Below are 19,525 nucleotides of genomic sequence, written 5' to 3'. Positions count from 1 at the left end.
GTTGCAAGTGGAAACAACTCAAGTATCTCCTTTCTAAAGCACCTGGAGGTACAAAAGAGAGAAGGAAACATCAGGGTCAAAGCTCTGTGGGCCCGTTTTCACAATAAGGCTTGAAGGGAAACTTGATTTCCCTCGTTGGGAGTAAGAGAGTTGCGGGCTCAATTCTCCCTGAGAAACACTGTAGTTGCACATGCTCCCTTCATAGCACAATTGCCTTTGTGATGCCAAGTGTGTTTCTAGGCAAGGAACTTGGAGGTTGCCATTCTTTGCTAGGTGCTCATCCTTCAGTAATCTTCAGTGACTTGGCGACCCGTTTGAACACTAGCCTCATGCTAGTCTACCTCTTCTATCATGCCACAGATTGGCTTGCAAGTGAATCCATGTAGCGTTGTTCCGTGTGGTTCTTGAGCTCTAGGAAGCATTCCAGGTCTCAGTACTGTCGGATCTGCACTAGGATGAGAAACTTTCAAGAGGACGGCTTGTGTGTTTGGGGTTCGGAGCAGTGCAGCGTTGAGAACAGCTAGATGCCGAGTGTTGGGAAGTGAAAGGCTTCTTGTGATAAACCTCTAGAATGTTGTAAGTTGAAACAACTCAAGTATCTCCCGTCTAAAGCACCGTTGAGGTACAAAATAGAGAAAGAAACAGCAGGGTCAATGCTCTGCGGGTCTTTTGTAAATAAGGCTTGAAAGGAAACTTTAGTTTCATCATTGGGATTTATAGAGTTGCGGGCTGAATTCCCCCTGAGAAACACTGTAGTTGCACATGTTCCCTTCATAGCACAATTGCCTTTGTGATGACAAGTGAGTTTCTAAGAAAGAAACTTGGAGGTTGCCATTCTTTGCTAGGTGCTCATCCTTCAGTCATCTTCAGTGAATTGGAGAACCCGTTTGACCACCAGTCTCAAGCTAACGTTCTTCTTGGATCCTGACACAGATTGGCATGTAGCAGAATCCATGTAGAGTTATTCTGTGTGGTTCCTGAGCTCTAGGAAGCATTCCATGTCTCTTAGTACTGGCGGTCTGCACTAGGATACGAAAAGTACAAGAATGACGGCCTCTGTGTTCGAGCCTTTGTGAGCAAAGCAGCGTTAGGAACAGCTAGATGCCGAGTCATGGGCAGTGAAGGACTTCTTTGGTTAAACCTCTAGATTGTTGCAAGTGGAAACAACTCACGTATCTCCTTTCTAAAGCACCTGGAGGTACAAAAGAGAGAAGGAAACATCAGGGTCAAAGCTCTGTGGGCCCTTTTCAATATAAGGCTTGAAGGGGAACTTGAGTTTCCTCATTGGGAGTAAGAGAGTTGCGGGCTCAATTCTCCCTGAATAACACTGTAGTTGCACATGCTCCCTTCATAGCACAATTGCCTACGTGATGACAAGTGAGTTTCTAGGAAAGAAACTTGGAGGTTGCCATTCTTTGCTAGGTGCTCATCCTTCGGTAATCTTCAGTGAATTGGAGAACCCGTTTGACCACTAGCCTCAAGCTAACGTTCTTCTTGGATCCTGCCACAGATTGGCATGCAGCAGAATCCATGTAGAGTTATTCAGTGTGGTTCTTGAGCTCTAGGAAGCATTCCCGGTCTCTTAGTACTGTTGGATCTGCACTAGGATGAGAAACTTTGAAGACGACGGCCTGTGTGTTAGGGGAGTTCTGAGCATTGAAGAGTTGGGAACAGCTAGAGGCCGAGTCATGGGAAGTGAAGGGCTTCTTTTGATAAACCTCTAGAATGTTGTAAGTTGAAACAACTCAGTCTCTCCCTTCGAAAGCACCTTTGAGATACAAAAGAGAGAAGGAAACTGCAGGGACAATGCTCTGCGACCCTTTTGAAAATAAGGCTTGAAAGGAAACTTTATTTTCCTCTTTGGGATTTAGAGAGTTGTGGGCTCAATTCTCCCCGAGAAACACTGTAGTTGCACATGCTCCCTTCATAGCACAATTGCCTACGTGATGACAAGTGAGTTTCTAGGCAAGAAACTTGGAGGTTGCCATTCTTTGCTAGGTGCTCATCCTTCAGTCATCTTCAGTGAATTGGAGAACCCGTTTGACAGCTAGCCTCAAGCTAACGTTCCTCTTGTATCCTGCCACAGATTGGCATGCAACAGAATCCATGGAGCGTTCTTCGGTGTGGTTCCTGAGCTCTAGGATGCATTCCGGGTCTCTTAGTACTGGCAGTTCTGCACTAGGATGCGAAAAGTACAAGTAGGACGACCTGTGTGTTTGGGCCTTTCTGAGCAATGCAGCGTTGGGAACAGCTAGATGCCGAGTCATGGGCAGTGAAGGCCTTCTTTGGTTAAACCTCTAGATTGTTGCAAGTGGAAACAACTCAAGTATCTCCTTTCTAAAGCACCTGGAGGTACAAAAGAGAGAAGGAAACATCAGGGTCAAAGCTCTGTGGGCCCGTTTTCACAATAAGGCTTGAAGGGAAACTTTATTTCCCTCGTTGGGAGTAAGAGAGTTGCGGGCTCAATTCTCCCTGAGAAACACTGTAGTTGCACATGCTCCCTTCATAGCACAATTGCCTTTGTGATGCCAAGTGTGTTTCTAGGCAAGGAACTTGGAGGTTGCCATTCTTTGCTAGGTGCTCATCCTTCAGTAATCTTCAGTGACTTGGCGACCCGTTTGAACACTAGCCTCATGCTAGTCTACCTCTTCTATCATGCCACAGATTGGCTTGCAAGTGAATCCATGTAGCGTTGTTCCGTGTGGTTCTTGAGCTCTAGGAAGCATTCCAGGTCTCAGTACTGTCGGATCTGCACTAGGATGAGAAACTTTCAAGAGGACGGCTTGTGTGTTTGGGGTTCGGAGCAGTGCAGCGTTGAGAACAGCTAGATGCCGAGTGTTGGGAAGTGAAAGGCTTCTTGTGATAAACCTCTAGAATGTTGTAAGTTGAAACAACTCAAGTATCTCCCGTCTAAAGCACCGTTGAGGTACAAAATAGAGAAAGAAACAGCAGGGTCAATGCTCTGCGGGTCTTTTGTAAATAAGGCTTGAAAGGAAACTTTAGTTTCATCATTGGGATTTATAGAGTTGCGGGCTGAATTCCCCCTGAGAAACACTGTAGTTGCACATGTTCCCTTCATAGCACAATTGCCTTTGTGATGACAAGTGAGTTTCTAAGAAAGAAACTTGGAGGTTGCCATTCTTTGCTAGGTGCTCATCCTTCAGTCATCTTCAGTGAATTGGAGAACCCGTTTGACCACCAGTCTCAAGCTAACGTTCTTCTTGGATCCTGCCACAGATTGGCATGCAGCAGAATCCATGTAGAGTTATTCTGTGTGGTTCCTGAGCTCTAGGAAGCATTCCATGTCTCTTAGGACTGGCGGTCTGCACTAGGATACGAAAAGTACAAGAATGACGGCCTCTGTGTTCGAGCCTTTGTGAGCAAAGCAGCGTTAGCAACAGCTAGATGCCGAGTCATGGGCAGTGAAGGACTTCTTTGGTTAAACCTCTAGATTGTTGCAAGTGGAAACAACACACGTATCTCCTTTCTAAAGCACCTGGAGGTACAAAAGAGAGAAGGAAACATCAGGGTCAAAGCTCTGTGGGCCCTTTTCAATATAAGGCTTGAAGGGGAACTTGAGTTTCCTCATTGGGAGTAAGAGAGTTGCGGGCTCAATTCTCCCTGAATAACACTGTAGTTGCACATGCTCCCTTCATAGCACAATTGCCTACGTGATGACAAGTGAGTTTCTAGGAAAGAAACTTGGAGGTTGCCATTCTTTGCTAGGTGCTCATCCTTCGGTAATCTTCAGTGAATTGGAGAACCCGTTTGACCACTAGCCTCAAGCTAACGTTCTTCTTGGATCCTGCCACAGATTGGCATGCAGCAGAATCCATGTAGAGTTATTCAGTGTGGTTCTTGAGCTCTAGGAAGCATTCCCGGTCTCTTAGTACTGTTGGATCTGCACTAGGATGAGAAACTTTGAAGACGACGGCCTGTGTGTTAGGGGAGTTCTGAGCATTGAAGAGTTGGGAACAGCTAGAGGCCGAGTCATGGGAAGTGAAGGGCTTCTTTTGATAAACCTCTAGAATGTTGTAAGTTGAAACAACTCAGTCTCTCCCTTCGAAAGCACCTTTGAGATACAAAAGAGAGAAGGAAACTGCAGGGACAATGCTCTGCGACCCTTTTGAAAATAAGGCTTGAAAGGAAACTTTATTTTCCTCTTTGGGATTTAGAGAGTTGTGGGCTCAATTCTCCCCGAGAAACACTGTAGTTGCACATGCTCCCTTCATAGCACAATTGCCTACGTGATGACAAGTGAGTTTCTAGGCAAGAAACTTGGAGGTTGCCATTCTTTGCTAGGTGCTCATCCTTCAGTCATCTTCAGTGAATTGGAGAACCCGTTTGACAGCTAGCCTCAAGCTAACGTTCCTCTTGTATCCTGCCACAGATTGGCATGCAACAGAATCCATGGAGCGTTCTTCGGTGTGGTTCCTGAGCTCTAGGATGCATTCCGGGTCTCTTAGTACTGGCAGTTCTGCACTAGGATGCGAAAAGTACAAGTAGGACGACCTGTGTGTTTGGGCCTTTCTGAGCAATGCAGCGTTGGGAACAGCTAGATGCCGAGTCATGGGCAGTGAAGGCCTTCTTTGGTTAAACCTCTAGATTGTTGCAAGTGGAAACAACTCAAGTATCTCCTTTCTAAAGCACCTGGAGGTACAAAAGAGAGAAGGAAACATCAGGGTCAAAGCTCTGTGGGCCCGTTTTCACAATAAGGCTTGAAGGGAAACTTTATTTCCCTCGTTGGGAGTAAGAGAGTTGCGGGCTCAATTCTCCCTGAGAAACACTGTAGTTGCACATGCTCCCTTCATAGCACAATTGCCTTTGTGATGCCAAGTGTGTTTCTAGGCAAGGAACTTGGAGGTTGCCATTCTTTGCTAGGTGCTCATCCTTCAGTAATCTTCAGTGACTTGGCGACCCGTTTGAACACTAGCCTCATGCTAGTCTACCTCTTCTATCATGCCACAGATTGGCTTGCAAGTGAATCCATGTAGCGTTGTTCCATGTGGTTCTTGAGCTCTAGGAAGCATTCCAGGTCTCAGTACTGTCGGATCTGCACTAGGATGAGAAACTTTCAAGAGGACGGCTTGTGTGTTTGGGGTTCGGAGCAGTGCAGCGTTGAGAACAGCTAGATGCCGAGTGTTGGGAAGTGAAAGGCTTCTTGTGATAAACCTCTAGAATGTTGTAAGTTGAAACAACTCAAGTATCTCCCGTCTAAAGCACCGTTGAGGTACAAAATAGAGAAAGAAACAGCAGGGTCAATGCTCTGCGGGTCTTTTGTAAATAAGGCTTGAAAGGAAACTTTAGTTTCATCATTGGGATTTATAGAGTTGCGGGCTGAATTCCCCCTGAGAAACACTGTAGTTGCACATGTTCCCTTCATAGCACAATTGCCTTTGTGATGACAAGTGAGTTTCTAAGAAAGAAACTTGGAGGTTGCCATTCTTTGCTAGGTGCTCATCCTTCAGTCATCTTCAGTGAATTGGAGAACCCGTTTGACCACCAGTCTCAAGCTAACGTTCTTCTTGGATCCTGCCACAGATTGGCATGCAGCAGAATCCATGTAGAGTTATTCTGTGTGGTTCCTGAGCTCTAGGAAGCATTCCATGTCTCTTAGGACTGGCGGTCTGCACTAGGATACGAAAAGTACAAGAATGACGGCCTCTGTGTTCGAGCCTTTGTGAGCAAAGCAGCGTTAGGAACAGCTAGATGCCGAGTCATGGGCAGTGAAGGACTTCTTTGGTTAAACCTCTAGATTGTTGCAAGTGGAAACAACACACGTATCTCCTTTCTAAAGCACCTGGAGGTACAAAAGAGAGAAGGAAACATCAGGGTCAAAGCTCTGTGGGCCCTTTTCAATATAAGGCTTGAAGGGGAACTTGAGTTTCCTCATTGGGAGTAAGAGAGTTGCGGGCTCAATTCTCCCTGAAAAACACTGTAGTTGCACATGCTCCCTTCATAGCACAATTGCCTACGTGATGACAAGTGAGTTTCTAGGAAAGAAACTTGGAGGTTGCCATTCTTTGCTAGGTGCTCATCCTTCGGTAATCTTCAGTGAATTGGAGAACCCGTTTGACCACTAGCCTCAAGCTAACGTTCTTCTTGGATCCTGCCACAGATTGGCATGCAGCAGAATCCATGTAGAGTTCTTCAGTGTGGTTCTTGAGCTCTAGGAAGCATTCCCGGTCTCTTAGTACTGTTGGATCTGCACTAGGATGAGAAACGTTCAAGAGGACGGCTTGTGTGTTAGGGGAGTTCTTAGCATTGAAGAGTTGGGAACAGCTAGAGGCCGAGTCATGGGAAGTGAAGGGCTTCTTTTGATAAACCTCTAGAATGTTGTAAGTTGAAACAACTCAGTCTCTCCCTTCGAAAGCACCTTTGAGATACAAAAGAGAGAAGGAAACTGCAGGGACAATGCTCTGCGACCCTTTTGAAAATAAGGCTTGAAAGGAAACTTTATTTTCCTCTTTGGGATTTAGAGAGTTGTGGGCTCAATTCTCCCCGAGAAACACTGTAGTTGCACATGCTCCCTTCATAGCACAATTGCCTACGTGATGACAAGTGAGTTTCTAGGCAAGAAACTTGGAGGTTGCCATTCTTTGCTAGGTGCTCATCCTTCAGTCATCTTCAGTGAATTGGAGAACCCGTTTGACAGCTAGCCTCAAGCTAACGTTCCTCTTGTATCCTGCCACAGATTGGCATGCAGCAGAATCCATGGAGCGTTCTTCGGTGTGGTTCCTGAGCTCTAGGATGCATTCCGGGTCTCTTAGTACTGGCAGTTCTGCACTAGGATGCGAAAAGTACAAGTAGGACGACCTGTGTGTTTGGGCCTTTCTGAGCAATGCAGCGTTGGGAACAGCTAGATGCCGAGTCATGGGCAGTGAAGGCCTTCTTTGGTTAAACCTCTAGATTGTTGCAAGTGGAAACAACTCAAGTATCTCCTTTCTAAAGCACCTGGAGGTACAAAAGAGAGAAGGAAACATCAGGGTCAAAGCTCTGTGGGCCCGTTTTCACAATAAGGCTTGAAGGGAAACTTTATTTCCCTCGTTGGGAGTAAGAGAGTTGCGGGCTCAATTCTCCCTGAGAAACACTGTAGTTGCACATGCTCCCTTCATAGCACAATTGCCTTTGTGATGCCAAGTGTGTTTCTAGGCAAGGAACTTGGAGGTTGCCATTCTTTGCTAGGTGCTCATCCTTCAGTAATCTTCAGTGACTTGGCGACCCGTTTGAACACTAGCCTCATGCTAGTCTACCTCTTCTATCATGCCACAGATTGGCTTGCAAGTGAATCCATGTAGCGTTGTTCCGTGTGGTTCTTGAGCTCTAGGAAGCATTCCAGGTCTCAGTACTGTCGGATCTGCACTAGGATGAGAAACTTTCAAGAGGACGGCTTGTGTGTTTGGGGTTCGGAGCAGTGCAGCGTTGAGAACAGCTAGATGCCGAGTGTTGGGAAGTGAAAGGCTTCTTGTGATAAACCTCTAGAATGTTGTAAGTTGAAACAACTCAAGTATCTCCCGTCTAAAGCACCGTTGAGGTACAAAATAGAGAAAGAAACAGCAGGGTCAATGCTCTGTGGGTCTTTTGTAAATAAGGCTTGAAAGGAAACTTTAGTTTCATCATTGGGATTTATAGAGTTGCGGGCTGAATTCCCCCTGAGAAACACTGTAGTTGCACATGTTCCCTTCATAGCACAATTGCCTTTGTGATGACAAGTGAGTTTCTAAGAAAGAAACTTGGAGGTTGCCATTCTTTGCTAGGTGCTCATCCTTCAGTCATCTTCAGTGAATTGGAGAACCCGTTTGACCACCAGTCTCAAGCTAACGTTCTTCTTGGATCCTGCCACAGATTGGCATGCAGCAGAATCCATGTAGAGTTATTCTGTGTGGTTCCTGAGCTCTAGGAAGCATTCCATGTCTCTTAGGACTGGCGGTCTGCACTAGGATACGAAAAGTACAAGAATGACGGCCTCTGTGTTCGAGCCTTTGTGAGCAAAGCAGCGTTAGGAACAGCTAGATGCCGAGTCATGGGCAGTGAAGGACTTCTTTGGTTAAACCTCTAGATTGTTGCAAGTGGAAACAACACACGTATCTCCTTTCTAAAGCACCTGGAGGTACAAAAGAGAGAAGGAAACATCAGGGTCAAAGCTCTGTGGGCCCTTTTCAATATAAGGCTTGAAGGGGAACTTGAGTTTCCTCATTGGGAGTAAGAGAGTTGCGGGCTCAATTCTCCCTGAAAAACACTGTAGTTGCACATGCTCCCTTCATAGCACAATTGCCTACGTGATGACAAGTGAGTTTCTAGGAAAGAAACTTGGAGGTTGCCATTCTTTGCTAGGTGCTCATCCTTCGGTAATCTTCAGTGAATTGGAGAACCCGTTTGACCACTAGCCTCAAGCTAACGTTCTTCTTGGATCCTGCCACAGATTGGCATGCAGCAGAATCCATGTAGAGTTATTCAGTGTGGTTCTTGAGCTCTAGGAAGCATTCCCGGTCTCTTAGTACTGTTGGATCTGCACTAGGATGAGAAACGTTCAAGAGGACGGCTTGTGTGTTAGGGGAGTTCTGAGCATTGAAGAGTTGGGAACAGCTAGAGGCCGAGTCATGGGAAGTGAAGGGCTTCTTTTGATAAACCTCTAGAATGTTGTAAGTTGAAACAACTCAGTCTCTCCCTTCGAAAGCACCTTTGAGATACAAAAGAGAGAAGGAAACTGCAGGGATAATGCTCTGCGACCCTTTTGAAAATAAGGCTTGAAAGGAAACTTTATTTTCCTCTTTGGGATTTAGAGAGTTGTGGGCTCAATTCTCCCCGAGAAACACTGTAGTTGCACATGCTCCCTTCATAGCACAATTGCCTACGTGATGACAAGTGAGTTTCTAGGCAAGAAACTTGGAGGTTGCCATTCTTTGCTAGGTGCTCATCCTTCAGTCATCTTCAGTGAATTGGAGAACCCGTTTGACAGCTAGCCTCAAGCTAACGTTCCTCTTGTATCCTGCCACAGATTGGCATGCAGCAGAATCCATGGAGCGTTCTTCGGTGTGGTTCCTGAGCTCTAGGATGCATTCCGGGTCTCTTAGTACTGGCAGATCTGCACTAGGATGTGAAAAGTACAAGTAGGACGACCTGTGTGTTTGGGCCTTTCTGAGCAATGCAGCGTTGGGAACAGCTAGATGCCGAGTCATGGGCAGTGAAGGCCTTCTTTGCTTAAACCTCTAGATTGTTGCAAGTGGAAACAACTCAATATCTCCTTTCTAAAGCACCTGGAGGTACAAAAGAGAGAAGGAAACATCAGGGTCAAAGCTCTGTGGGCCCCTTTTCAAAATAAGGCTTGAAGGGAAACTTGATTTCCCTCGTTGGGAGTAAGAGAGTTGCGGGCTCAATTCTCCCTGAGAAACACTGTAGTTGCACATGCTCCCTTCATAGCACAATTGCCTTTGTGATGCCAAGTGTGTTTCTAGGCAAGGAACTTGGAGGTTGCCATTCTTTGCTAGGTGCTCATCCTTCAGTAATCTTCAGTGACTTGGCGACCCGTTTGAACACTAGCCTCATGCTAGTCTACCTCTTCTATCATGCCACAGATTGGCTTGCAAGTGAATCCATGTAGCGTTGTTCCGTGTGGTTCTTGAGCTCTAGGAAGCATTCCAGGTCTCAGTACTGTCGGATCTGCACTAGGATGAGAAACTTTCAAAAGGACGGCTTGTGTGTTTGGGGTTCGGAGCAGTGCAGCGTTGAGAACAGGTAGATGCCGAGTGTTGGGAAGTGAAAGGCTTCTTGTGATAAACCTCTAGAATGTTGTAAGTTGAAACAACTCAAGTATCTCCCGTCTAAAGCACCGTTGAGGTACAAAATAGAGAAAGAAACAGCAGGGTCAATGCTCTGCGGGTCTTTTGTAAATAAGGCTTGAAAGGAAACTTTAGTTTCATCATTGGGATTTATAGAGTTGCGGGCTGAATTCCCCCTGAGAAACACTGTAGTTGCACATGCTCCCTTCATAGCACAATTGCCTACGTGATGACAAGTGAGTTTCTAGGAAAGAAACTTGGAGGTTGCCATTCTTTGCTAGGTGCTCATCCTTCGGTAATCTTCAGTGAATTGGAGAACCCGTTTGACCACTAGCCTCAAGCTAACGTTCTTCTTGGATCCTGCCACAGATTGGCATGCAGCAGAATCCATGTAGAGTTATTCAGTGTGGTTCTTGAGCTCTAGGAAGCATTCCCGGTCTCTTAGTACTGTTGGATCTGCACTAGGATGAGAAACTTTCAAGAGGACGGCTTGTGTGTTAGGGGAGTTCTGAGCATTGAAGAGTTGGGAACAGCTAGAGGCCGAGTCATGGGAAGTGAAGGGCTTCTTTTGATAAACCTCTAGAATGTTGTAAGTTGAAACAACTCAGTCTCTCCCTTCGAAAGCACCTTTGAGATACAAAAGAGAGAAGGAAACTGCAGGGACAATGCTCTGCGACCCTTTTGAAAATAAGGCTTGAAAGGAAACTTTATTTTCCTCTTTGGGATTTAGAGAGTTGTGGGCTCAATTCTCCCCGAGAAACACTGTAGTTGCACATGCTCCCTTCATAGCACAATTGCCTACGTGATGACAAGTGAGTTTCTAGGCAAGAAACTTGGAGGTTGCCATTCTTTGCTAGGTGCTCATCCTTCAGTCATCTTCAGTGAATTGGAGAACCCGTTTGACAGCTAGCCTCAAGCTAACGTTCCTCTTGTATCCTGCCACAGATTGGCATGCAACAGAATCCATGGAGCGTTCTTCGGTGTGGTTCCTGAGCTCTAGGATGCATTCCGGGTCTCTTAGTACTGGCAGTTCTGCACTAGGATGCGAAAAGTACAAGTAGGACGACCTGTGTGTTTGGGCCTTTCTGAGCAATGCAGCGTTGGGAACAGCTAGATGCCGAGTCATGGGCAGTGAAGGCCTTCTTTGGTTAAACCTCTAGATTGTTGCAAGTGGAAACAACTCAAGTATCTCCTTTCTAAAGCACGTGGAGGTACAAAAGAGAGAAGGAAACATCAGGGTCAAAGCTCTGTGGGCCCGTTTTCACAATAAGGCTTGAAGGGAAACTTTATTTCCCTCGTTGGGAGTAAGAGAGTTGCGGGCTCAATTCTCCCTGAGAAACACTGTAGTTGCACATGCTCCCTTCATAGCACAATTGCCTTTGTGATGCCAAGTGTGTTTCTAGGCAAGGAACTTGGAGGTTGCCATTCTTTGCTAGGTGCTCATCCTTCAGTAATCTTCAGTGACTTGGCGACCCGTTTGAACACTAGCCTCATGCTAGTCTACCTCTTCTATCATGCCACAGATTGGCTTGCAAGTGAATCCATGTAGCGTTGTTCCGTGTGGTTCTTGAGCTCTAGGAAGCATTCCAGGTCTCAGTACTGTCGGATCTGCACTAGGATGAGAAACTTTCAAGAGGACGGCTTGTGTGTTTGGGGTTCGGAGCAGTGCAGCGTTGAGAACAGCTAGATGCCGAGTGTTGGGAAGTGAAAGGCTTCTTGTGATAAACCTCTAGAATGTTGTAAGTTGAAACAACTCAAGTATCTCCCGTCTAAAGCACCGTTGAGGTACAAAATAGAGAAAGAAACAGCAGGGTCAATGCTCTGCGGGTCTTTTGTAAATAAGGCTTGAAAGGAAACTTTAGTTTCATCATTGGGATTTATAGAGTTGCGGGCTGAATTCCCCCTGAGAAACACTGTAGTTGCACATGTTCCCTTCATAGCACAATTGCCTTTGTGATGACAAGTGAGTTTCTAAGAAAGAAACTTGGAGGTTGCCATTCTTTGCTAGGTGCTCATCCTTCAGTCATCTTCAGTGAATTGGAGAACCCGTTTGACCACCAGTCTCAAGCTAACGTTCTTCTTGGATCCTGCCACAGATTGGCATGCAGCAGAATCCATGTAGAGTTATTCTGTGTGGTTCCTGAGCTCTAGGAAGCATTCCATGTCTCTTAGGACTGGCGGTCTGCACTAGGATACGAAAAGTACAAGAATGACGGCCTCTGTGTTCGAGCCTTTGTGAGCAAAGCAGCGTTAGGAACAGCTAGATGCCGAGTCATGGGCAGTGAAGGACTTCTTTGGTTAAACCTCTAGATTGTTGCAAGTGGAAACAACACACGTATCTCCTTTCTAAAGCACCTGGAGGTACAAAAGAGAGAAGGAAACATCAGGGTCAAAGCTCTGTGGGCCCTTTTCAATATAAGGCTTGAAGGGGAACTTGAGTTTCCTCATTGGGAGTAAGAGAGTTGCGGGCTCAATTCTCCCTGAAAAACACTGTAGTTGCACATGCTCCCTTCATAGCACAATTGCCTACGTGATGACAAGTGAGTTTCTAGGAAAGAAACTTGGAGGTTGCCATTCTTTGCTAGGTGCTCATCCTTCGGTAATCTTCAGTGAATTGGAGAACCCGTTTGACCACTAGCCTCAAGCTAACGTTCTTCTTGGATCCTGCCACAGATTGGCATGCAGCAGAATCCATGTAGAGTTCTTCAGTGTGGTTCTTGAGCTCTAGGAAGCATTCCCGGTCTCTTAGTACTGTTGGATCTGCACTAGGATGAGAAACGTTCAAGAGGACGGCTTGTGTGTTAGGGGAGTTCTTAGCATTGAAGAGTTGGGAACAGCTAGAGGCCGAGTCATGGGAAGTGAAGGGCTTCTTTTGATAAACCTCTAGAATGTTGTAAGTTGAAACAACTCAGTCTCTCCCTTCGAAAGCACCTTTGAGATACAAAAGAGAGAAGGAAACTGCAGGGACAATGCTCTGCGACCCTTTTGAAAATAAGGCTTGAAAGGAAACTTTATTTTCCTCTTTGGGATTTAGAGAGTTGTGGGCTCAATTCTCCCCGAGAAACACTGTAGTTGCACATGCTCCCTTCATAGCACAATTGCCTACGTGATGACAAGTGAGTTTCTAGGCAAGAAACTTGGAGGTTGCCATTCTTTGCTAGGTGCTCATCCTTCAGTCATCTTCAGTGAATTGGAGAACCCGTTTGACAGCTAGCCTCAAGCTAACGTTCCTCTTGTATCCTGCCACAGATTGGCATGCAGCAGAATCCATGGAGCGTTCTTCGGTGTGGTTCCTGAGCTCTAGGATGCATTCCGGGTCTCTTAGTACTGGCAGTTCTGCACTAGGATGCGAAAAGTACAAGTAGGACGACCTGTGTGTTTGGGCCTTTCTGAGCAATGCAGCGTTGGGAACAGCTAGATGCCGAGTCATGGGCAGTGAAGGCCTTCTTTGGTTAAACCTCTAGATTGTTGCAAGTGGAAACAACTCAAGTATCTCCTTTCTAAAGCACCTGGAGGTACAAAAGAGAGAAGGAAACATCAGGGTCAAAGCTCTGTGGGCCCGTTTTCACAATAAGGCTTGAAGGGAAACTTTATTTCCCTCGTTGGGAGTAAGAGAGTTGCGGGCTCAATTCTCCCTGAGAAACACTGTAGTTGCACATGCTCCCTTCATAGCACAATTGCCTTTGTGATGCCAAGTGTGTTTCTAGGCAAGGAACTTGGAGGTTGCCATTCTTTGCTAGGTGCTCATCCTTCAGTAATCTTCAGTGACTTGGCGACCCGTTTGAACACTAGCCTCATGCTAGTCTACCTCTTCTATCATGCCACAGATTGGCTTGCAAGTGAATCCATGTAGCGTTGTTCCGTGTGGTTCTTGAGCTCTAGGAAGCATTCCAGGTCTCAGTACTGTCGGATCTGCACTAGGATGAGAAACTTTCAAGAGGACGGCTTGTGTGTTTGGGGTTCGGAGCAGTGCAGCGTTGAGAACAGCTAGATGCCGAGTGTTGGGAAGTGAAAGGCTTCTTGTGATAAACCTCTAGAATGTTGTAAGTTGAAACAACTCAAGTATCTCCCGTCTAAAGCACCGTTGAGGTACAAAATAGAGAAAGAAACAGCAGGGTCAATGCTCTGTGGGTCTTTTGTAAATAAGGCTTGAAAGGAAACTTTAGTTTCATCATTGGGATTTATAGAGTTGCGGGCTGAATTCCCCCTGAGAAACACTGTAGTTGCACATGTTCCCTTCATAGCACAATTGCCTTTGTGATGACAAGTGAGTTTCTAAGAAAGAAACTTGGAGGTTGCCATTCTTTGCTAGGTGCTCATCCTTCAGTCATCTTCAGTGAATTGGAGAACCCGTTTGACCACCAGTCTCAAGCTAACGTTCTTCTTGGATCCTGCCACAGATTGGCATGCAGCAGAATCCATGTAGAGTTATTCTGTGTGGTTCCTGAGCTCTAGGAAGCATTCCATGTCTCTTAGGACTGGCGGTCTGCACTAGGATACGAAAAGTACAAGAATGACGGCCTCTGTGTTCGAGCCTTTGTGAGCAAAGCAGCGTTAGGAACAGCTAGATGCCGAGTCATGGGCAGTGAAGGACTTCTTTGGTTAAACCTCTAGATTGTTGCAAGTGGAAACAACACACGTATCTCCTTTCTAAAGCACCTGGAGGTACAAAAGAGAGAAGGAAACATCAGGGTCAAAGCTCTGTGGGCCCTTTTCAATATAAGGCTTGAAGGGGAACTTGAGTTTCCTCATTGGGAGTAAGAGAGTTGCGGGCTCAATTCTCCCTGAAAAACACTGTAGTTGCACATGCTCCCTTCATAGCACAATTGCCTACGTGATGACAAGTGAGTTTCTAGGAAAGAAACTTGGAGGTTGCCATTCTTTGCTAGGTGCTCATCCTTCGGTAATCTTCAGTGAATTGGAGAACCCGTTTGACCACTAGCCTCAAGCTAACGTTCTTCTTGGATCCTGCCACAGATTGGCATGCAGCAGAATCCATGTAGAGTTATTCAGTGTGGTTCTTGAGCTCTAGGAAGCATTCCCGGTCTCTTAGTACTGTTGGATCTGCACTAGGATGAGAAACGTTCAAGAGGACGGCTTGTGTGTTAGGGGAGTTCTGAGCATTGAAGAGTTGGGAACAGCTAGAGGCCGAGTCATGGGAAGTGAAGGGCTTCTTTTGATAAACCTCTAGAATGTTGTAAGTTGAAACAACTCAGTCTCTCCCTTCGAAAGCACCTTTGAGATACAAAAGAGAGAAGGAAACTGCAGGGATAATGCTCTGCGACCCTTTTGAAAATAAGGCTTGAAAGGAAACTTTATTTTCCTCTTTGGGATTTAGAGAGTTGTGGGCTCAATTCTCCCCGAGAAACACTGTAGTTGCACATGCTCCCTTCATAGCACAATTGCCTACGTGATGACAAGTGAGTTTCTAGGCAAGAAACTTGGAGGTTGCCATTCTTTGCTAGGTGCTCATCCTTCAGTCATCTTCAGTGAATTGGAGAACCCGTTTGACAGCTAGCCTCAAGCTAACGTTCCTCTTGTATCCTGCCACAGATTGGCATGCAGCAGAATCCATGGAGCGTTCTTCGGTGTGGTTCCTGAGCTCTAGGATGCATTCCGGGTCTCTTAGTACTGGCAGATCTGCACTAGGATGTGAAAAGTACAAGTAGGACGACCTGTGTGTTTGGGCCTTTCTGAGCAATGCAGCGTTGGGAACAGCTAGATGCCGAGTCATGGGCAGTGAAGGCCTTCTTTGCTTAAACCTCTAGATTGTTGCAAGTGGAAACAACTCAATATCTCCTTTCTAAAGCACCTGGAGGTACAAAAGAGAGAAGGAAACATCAGGGTCAAAGCTCTGTGGGCCCCTTTTCAAAATAAGGCTTGAAGGGAAACTTGATTTCCCTCGTTGGGAGTAAGAGAGTTGCGGGCTCAATTCTCCCTGAGAAACACTGTAGTTGCACATGCTCCCTTCATAGCACAATTGCCTTTGTGATGCCAAGTGTGTTTCTAGGCAAGGAACTTGGAGGTTGCCATTCTTTGCTAGGTGCTCATCCTTCAGTAATCTTCAGTGACTTGGCGACCCGTTTGAACACTAGCCTCATGCTAGTCTACCTCTTCTATCATGCCACAGATTGGCTTGCAAGTGAATCCATGTAGCGTTGTTCCGTGTGGTTCTTGAGCTCTAGGAAGCATTCCAGGTCTCAGTACTGTCGGATCTGCACTAGGATGAGAAACTTTCAAAAGGACGGCTTGTGTGTTTGGGGTTCGGAGCAGTGCAGCGTTGAGAACAGGTAGATGCCGAGTGTTGGGAAGTGAAAGGCTTCTTGTGATAAACCTCTAGAATGTTGTAAGTTGAAACAACTCAAGTATCTCCCGTCTAAAGCACCGTTGAGGTACAAAATAGAGAAAGAAACAGCAGGGTCAATGCTCTGCGGGTCTTTTGTAAATAAGGCTTGAAAGGAAACTTTAGTTTCATCATTGGGATTTATAGAGTTGCGGGCTGAATTCCCCCTGAGAAACACTGTAGTTGCACATGCTCCCTTCATAGCACAATTGCCTACGTGATGACAAGTGAGTTTCTAGGAAAGAAACTTGGAGGTTGCCATTCTTTGCTAGGTGCTCATCCTTCGGTAATCTTCAGTGAATTGGAGAACCCGTTTGACCACTAGCCTCAAGCTAACGTTCTTCTTGGATCCTGCCACAGATTGGCATGCAGCAGAATCCATGTAGAGTTATTCAGTGTGGTTCTTGAGCTCTAGGAAGCATTCCCGGTCTCTTAGTACTGTTGGATCTGCACTAGGATGAGAAACTTTCAAGAGGACGGCTTGTGTGTTAGGGGAGTTCTGAGCATTGAAGAGTTGGGAACAGCTAGAGGCCGAGTCATGGGAAGTGAAGGGCTTCTTTTGATAAACCTCTAGAATGTTGTAAGTTGAAACAACTCAGTCTCTCCCTTCGAAAGCACCTTTGAGATACAAAAGAGAGAAGGAAACTGCAGGGACAATGCTCTGCGACCCTTTTGAAAATAAGGCTTGAAAGGAAACTTTATTTTCCTCTTTGGGATTTAGAGAGTTGTGGGCTCAATTCTCCCCGAGAAACACTGTAGTTGCACATGCTCCCTTCATAGCACAATTGCCTACGTGATGACAAGTGAGTTTCTAGGCAAGAAACTTGGAGGTTGCCATTCTTTGCTAGGTGCTCATCCTTCAGTCATCTTCAGTGAATTGGAGAACCCGTTTGACAGCTAGCCTCAAGCTAACGTTCCTCTTGTATCCTGCCACAGATTGGCATGCAACAGAATCCATGGAGCGTTCTTCGGTGTGGTTCCTGAGCTCTAGGATGCATTCCGGGTCTCTTAGTACTGGCAGTTCTGCACTAGGATGCGAAAAGTACAAGTAGGACGACCTGTGTGTTTGGGCCTTTCTGAGCAATGCAGCGTTGGGAACAGCTAGATGCCGAGTCATGGGCAGTGAAGGCCTTCTTTGGTTAAACCTCTAGATTGTTGCAAGTGGAAACAACTCAAGTATCTCCTTTCTAAAGCACCTGGAGGTACAAAAGAGAGAAGGAAACATCAGGGTCAAAGCTCTGTGGGCCCGTTTTCACAATAAGGCTTGAAGGGAAACTTTATTTCCCTCGTTGGGAGTAAGAGAGTTGCGGGCTCAATTCTCCCTGAGAAACACTGTAGTTGCACATGCTCCCTTCATAGCACAATTGCCTTTGTGATGCCAAGTGTGTTTCTAGGCAAGGAACTTGGAGGTTGCCATTCTTTGCTAGGTGCTCATCCTTCAGTAATCTTCAGTGACTTGGCGACCCGTTTGAACACTAGCCTCATGCTAGTCTACCTCTTCTATCATGCCACAGATTGGCTTGCAAGTGAATCCATGTAGCGTTGTTCCGTGTGGTTCTTGAGCTCTAGGAAGCATTCCAGGTCTCAGTACTGTCGGATCTGCACTAGGATGAGAAACTTTCAAGAGGACGGCTTGTGTGTTTGGGGTTCGGAGCAGTGCAGCGTTGAGAACAGCTAGATGCCGAGTGTTGGGAAGTGAAAGGCTTCTTGTGATAAACCTCTAGAATGTTGTAAGTTGAAACAACTCAAGTATCTCCCGTCTAAAGCACCGTTGAGGTACAAAATAGAGAAAGAAACAGCAGGGTCAATGCTCTGCGGGTCTTTTGTAAATAAGGCTTGAAAGGAAACTTTAGTTTCATCATTGGGATTTATAGAGTTGCGGGCTGAATTCCCCCTGAGAAACACTGTAGTTGCACATGTTCCCTTCATAGCACAATTGCCTTTGTGATGACAAGTGAGTTTCTAAGAAAGAAACTTGGAGGTTGCCATTCTTTGCTAGGTGCTCATCCTTCAGTCATCTTCAGTGAATTGGAGAACCCGTTTGACCACCAGTCTCAAGCTAACGTTCTTCTTGGATCCTGACACAGATTGGCATGTAGCAGAATCCATGTAGAGTTATTCTGTGTGGTTCCTGAGCTCTAGGAAGCATTCCATGTCTCTTAGTACTGGCGGTCTGCACTAGGATACGAAAAGTACAAGAATGACGGCCTCTGTGTTCGAGCCTTTGTGAGCAAAGCAGCGTTAGGAACAGCTAGATGCCGAGTCATGGGCAGTGAAGGACTTCTTTGGTTAAACCTCTAGATTGTTGCAAGTGGAAACAACTCACGTATCTCCTTTCTAAAGCACCTGGAGGTACAAAAGAGAGAAGGAAACATCAGGGTCAAAGCTCTGTGGGCCCTTTTCAATATAAGGCTTGAAGGGGAACTTGAGTTTCCTCATTGGGAGTAAGAGAGTTGCGGGCTCAATTCTCCCTGAATAACACTGTAGTTGCACATGCTCCCTTCATAGCACAATTGCCTACGTGATGACAAGTGAGTTTCTAGGAAAGAAACTTGGAGGTTGCCATTCTTTGCTAGGTGCTCATCCTTCGGTAATCTTCAGTGAATTGGAGAACCCGTTTGACCACTAGCCTCAAGCTAACGTTCTTCTTGGATCCTGCCACAGATTGGCATGCAGCAGAATCCATGTAGAGTTCTTCAGTGTGGTTCTTGAGCTCTAGGAAGCATTCCCGGTCTCTTAGTACTGTTGGATCTGCACTAGGATGAGAAACTTTGAAGACGACGGCCTGTGTGTTAGGGGAGTTCTGAGCATTGAAGAGTTGGGAACAGCTAGAGGCCGAGTCATGGGAAGTGAAGGGCTTCTTTTGATAAACCTCTAGAATGTTGTAAGTTGAAACAACTCAGTCTCTCCCTTCGAAAGCACCTTTGAGATACAAAAGAGAGAAGGAAACTGCAGGGACAATGCTCTGCGACCCTTTTGAAAATAAGGCTTGAAAGGAAACTTTATTTTCCTCTTTGGGATTTAGAGAGTTGTGGGCTCAATTCTCCCCGAGAAACACTGTAGTTGCACATGCTCCCTTCATAGCACAATTGCCTACGTGATGACAAGTGAGTTTCTAGGCAAGAAACTTGGAGGTTGCCATTCTTTGCTAGGTGCTCATCCTTCAGTCATCTTCAGTGAATTGGAGAACCCGTTTGACAGCTAGCCTCAAGCTAACGTTCCTCTTGTATCCTGCCACAGATTGGCATGCAGCAGAATCCATGGAGCGTTCTTCGGTGTGGTTCCTGAGCTCTAGGATGCATTCCGGGTCTCTTAGTACTGGCAGTTCTGCACTAGGATGCGAAAAGTACAAGTAGGACGACCTGTGTGTTTGGGCCTTTCTGAGCAATGCAGCGTTGGGAAC

This window comes from Eubalaena glacialis, chromosome 7, assembly GCF_028564815.1.
Source record: "Eubalaena glacialis isolate mEubGla1 chromosome 7, mEubGla1.1.hap2.+ XY, whole genome shotgun sequence".
In the NCBI taxonomy this organism is placed as follows: domain Eukaryota; kingdom Metazoa; phylum Chordata; class Mammalia; order Artiodactyla; family Balaenidae; genus Eubalaena; species Eubalaena glacialis.
This window is presented reverse-complemented; position numbering follows the sequence as displayed.